At 40.1% G+C, this 4,280-nt stretch overlaps 1 pseudogene; it reads right to left on the bottom strand.

Annotated features, from left to right (window-relative positions):
• Positions 1-1,705: 1,705 nt before the first annotated feature.
• On the bottom strand, positions 1,706-2,782 carry LOC147448010 (uncharacterized; annotated as a pseudogene).
• Positions 2,783-4,280: the final 1,498 nt, after the last annotated feature.

The following is a 4,280-nucleotide window of genomic DNA, read 5'->3' as shown; positions in this document are numbered from 1 at the left end:
GAGAGCCGTAGCCGCGGGGACAACCTACTTAGCAGATTAACCGGTCAGGTTCTACCAGAAGTGTTTGAACACAGGCTACAAATGAGTACGAACTCTGTTCAACACAGCTCGAAATCCAAACCAGGGCGGGCTACGAATGAGCACGAACTTTGTTCAGCACGAGTCGGGGTTCGAACCTACACGCTCGATTCATTCTAACATTGTATACCCCATAGCACTCGCCGCTGATGATGTTCACTTACATTCCGATATTTATCCTAAGTCACAGACGATAGTACTCTGACATATTGGAGGGACATTGGATTGTAGCCACAGACGTCAGTATGTAGAAGAAATAATTCTATTGTATCTTTGTTCCTCTGATGGTTGCTCTTGTTTGCATGTTGTTGCAAAAGGTTTTGCAAGATTTGGAAGCTATAAATCACCATTCTCTGAGCTAGGACTAAAATATTCTTTCAATCTTGGCCTAGATATCCTGAGCTTAGATGATTCTCTAGTTGTGCAAAGACCTTTGGTGTTTTTAACAGTGACAGCACTCACATTATAGAAGCTTTGAAGAAATTGTTGCATCGTGACTTCATCTCTACATCGAACATATAAATGTACCTAAAACCTGGGCCTTTCCTGCGCAGAAGAACTTGCATTTGGCTCTGGGTCGTATCATTTCTGTCTACTAATCTCATAATAGACTCGTTAGGCAAGAAGTTGTCCTCCAAGAAAGTGGTTCCAAAAGCAAAATGATCAGATAAACGCAGCCTTTTCGAGGTCCCTGCAAGGCACCTCTTCAAGCTTTAATTTATCCTTAAATTTGCAATTAGAAGGGCTTGGAGAATTAAGAAGCAGCTTAGAAGCCGATGCTGCAGAAGCTTCCAACGAACTTAAGAGAGACGAGAAGTCTTGACTTGAACTTTTGGTAATTAGTAAACTGGAGCTTGTCAAAAAATTTGTCAGCTATTTTTTAGAGGATGGAATCGAATTGTATATGTTTCAAGTATGAAGAGATTGCTTGTGTCTCGGGTATTCAATTTTCATAATAGTTCTAAAATCTCATTTTTTGTCGATTGAGTGTTAGGTTTATGGTAGTGAAAGTAATGTGCATGGCATAATGTTTTTCTTTCACCATTGTTGTTGTTGTATCAATTTGCTCGAATTTTTCTTCGCTCGGTTTTTTTTGCTCGGTGATTAGAAACCCCCATTATTTGTTGTTTCATTTTTATGTTTCAAAAAGAAAGAAAACATGCAAGTCTCCTTGCATGGGGGAGTTTGCACAGTCTTCCCCAATTTTTATAATACGAGGGAACGTGCCATTCCCACGGCAGCGTGCAATTTTCAGTGTGTTCATTAACTGCGTTCTCAGTGTTAAAAATCAAAAAATGATAATGCTTACTCACCACATGATTGAATGTCTATCACCAATGCACTTCCTTGCATCAATGACGTTGGACATCTCCTGCACTTAACCCGTTGCAAAAGACGACATCCCAAGGAGGATGCGCTTCAAGAAGGTTTTGTGCTATTGTGAGGACACCACATTTGGTATACAAATTGATCGAATACTACCAAGCATGACATTGTACCCCCAACAAGCCCTAACTAGAAATCTCATTGTAAATTCTAATACCCATGTAAAAGTCTTCAAGTTGCAAGCATAGGTGAAAAAAGCCTACAACTTTCTAGCAATGCTCCTGTTGTGTGCATCCTGCTATCAATGCATTCCAATGCTTTGCATCAGCTGAAAACAGCCTAGATATTTTTGGCACTGCTCTTGTTGCGCACATCCCGCAATCAGTGCATTCAAAGAGGTGGCATTTCGGGCAAGAAGCTCCTCAAGCACTTTTTGTACTTTCTCCAGCACATGACATCTAGCATACATATCGACCAAGGCATTGCCAAGCCCAACAATAGAAAATTCACACCCCAGATTCACACAAATACCTCATAAACACCATGGAGCTAATGAGTGGGTATAATTATACAAAAAAACAAGGGCAATCCGGGTTGAATGGCACGCATATAATCACGATACCTTTGGGGCAAACCTGTTAAATCCAACTGAAAATCAAAATAATGCACATTAAGAACTTCCAGCAAAGCTACAAGCATGCATTATGTAAATCTCAAGTAGCTGAAAGTGTATCGTAGAAGATCAATAGCTGAGAATAGCTTCATGAATTTTTCCACTGAGAAGGACTACATGTTTTTCACAAGCCATGACAGCCACATGATATGTGTGACACATAGCAATCACCAACATCCACGCACATAGAAGATCCATTAATCATACCAAATAATTATCGCTTCAAGTCCTCAACCATGGTATCATTGTTGCAAACAAATATGTAGCCACCCAATGTTTCGTGTTTAGGAAGTGTTTCATCAAGAGGAAGAGACTTGAATCGTTTATCTGCACTGCCAACAATCTGTGATGTTGACATGTTACCTGCTCCAAGCTTCTGACCCAAATCTCCATATCTCAAATCCCCATTCGAAAACTTCTGGTTGAAACCTTCCCCCTTTAGCATGTCTTTAGCTCATGTCTTTAGCTCTGCCCTTGGATCGTCCCTTTGATTGCTTAATGTTCTTCTCATGAGGGGCCACGACCTTCACATTAGATCTAGACCTATCAAACTTTAGCCTCATCTGATCCGCAAACGCAAGCTTGGTACCTGCTACTTTCCAGCTTTGATCCTCCTGCATCTCAGTGGGAGAGCGTCGATTATTGTCATTTAGACTCCAGAAAGAATAAATATTCTCCATCAATCCTGCAGAAGGAAAATAATCGTACAAATGATTTGGAGTCAAGACAAAATCAATTAGAGGACCCCTAATTTGAAACGACGCTACCAGCTACAAACAATTCGCGATTAAGAAAGCGAGAGGAGCTGTAAAAATAACGGAGGAGCTGTTACGAAATCACTGCCACGTGGAGGCTTGAGAGCTCGAGAATCCAGACGAGGCTGCTACGCTAACGAAGGAAACTAGAATGCATCGTTAGCTACGTTCGTATCGAATTAAGATCAAGTAAAATACCGAAAACTATATATGCCATTTCAGCACTTCTCAAATTGAAAAAAAATTCATTTATTTGATGCTATTAATTTGTCTAAGATATTTATTAAATGGGAGGAGAGACTTCAAAATGAAGGAGAGAGAGAGAGAGAGAGAGAGAGAGAGAGAGAGAGAGAGAGTTCATCAAAGGGTGTTTGATTTTTTTATCCGAGATGAAATGAAGCGCGGAGAGAGATTTCATCAAAGCGCGTTATATTTTTTTACGTGAAAGTATTTGGGATACTGATTGTCGTTGTTCAGAGGCGTTCTTTGCAAAAATAGGATACCGATTGTGATGCTTCAAAGGGGTACCTCGCAAAAAACCACAACGAGGGTTAGAATTTTGTCAAGCTCAACATTCGTGACCATACAAGCTCAACATTCGTGACCATACAAGATTTCAATGTTATTAATTATTTGATGTTCCATTTTCATGTTTCAAAAAAAAAAAACATGCAAGTCTCCTTACATGGGGGAGTTTGCACAATCCTCCCCAATTTTTATAATACGAAGGAACGTGCCATTCCCACGATAGCGTGCAATTTTCAGTACATTCGTTAACTGCGTTCTCAGTGTCAAAAATCAAAAAATGATAATGCTTACTCACCGCGGGATTGAATGTCTCTCGTTGATGCACTTCCTTGCATCAATGATGTTGGGCATCTTTCGTAGAGCCAATGCCTTCAAGATGCATGCATAGGTGATTGCATATGGAGAGAGGCCCTCACTTCGCATCTATTGAAAACAAATTAGAGCTTTTTGGCCCTGCCCCCGTAGGACAAATCTTACAATTAACGCATTCCAAGAGTCCACACTCTAGATCACAGGAAGCATGATAATATTTTGCAATAACCCGTGACTAGTAATCTCATCATTAATTCTCTCACCCATGTAAAAATATTTCAAAATACTACACACCTTCAATGTGCAAGCATAAGTGCTTTTGTGAGTCTGCTTGATGTGTTTCATGAGTATTGCTTCTTCCCTAGAGTTGTTAGTGGATTTGTTGCCTTTCTGTAGACATTGTAAGGGCACCACATTTGCTATACATATAAAGAAAATCCCTGCTAAGAACAACCTATTTCTGAATAGCTTGTGACTGACTAGCGCTCTCATCATAAATTCTCTCACCCATGTAAGCATATTACGAAGTCTTTCAAGATGCTAGCATAGGTGCTTACTTCCGTAGATGATTGCATTGGAGAAACGCCTTCTGCTTGCATCTGCTTAAA

The sequence above is a fragment of the Adiantum capillus-veneris genome, chromosome 11, assembly GCF_014529385.1.
Source record: "Adiantum capillus-veneris isolate H3 chromosome 11, ASM1452938v2, whole genome shotgun sequence".
In the NCBI taxonomy this organism is placed as follows: domain Eukaryota; kingdom Viridiplantae; phylum Streptophyta; class Polypodiopsida; order Polypodiales; family Pteridaceae; genus Adiantum; species Adiantum capillus-veneris.
The sequence above is the reverse complement of the archived record's forward strand: the minus strand, read 5'-3'. Positions and strand labels throughout refer to the sequence as shown.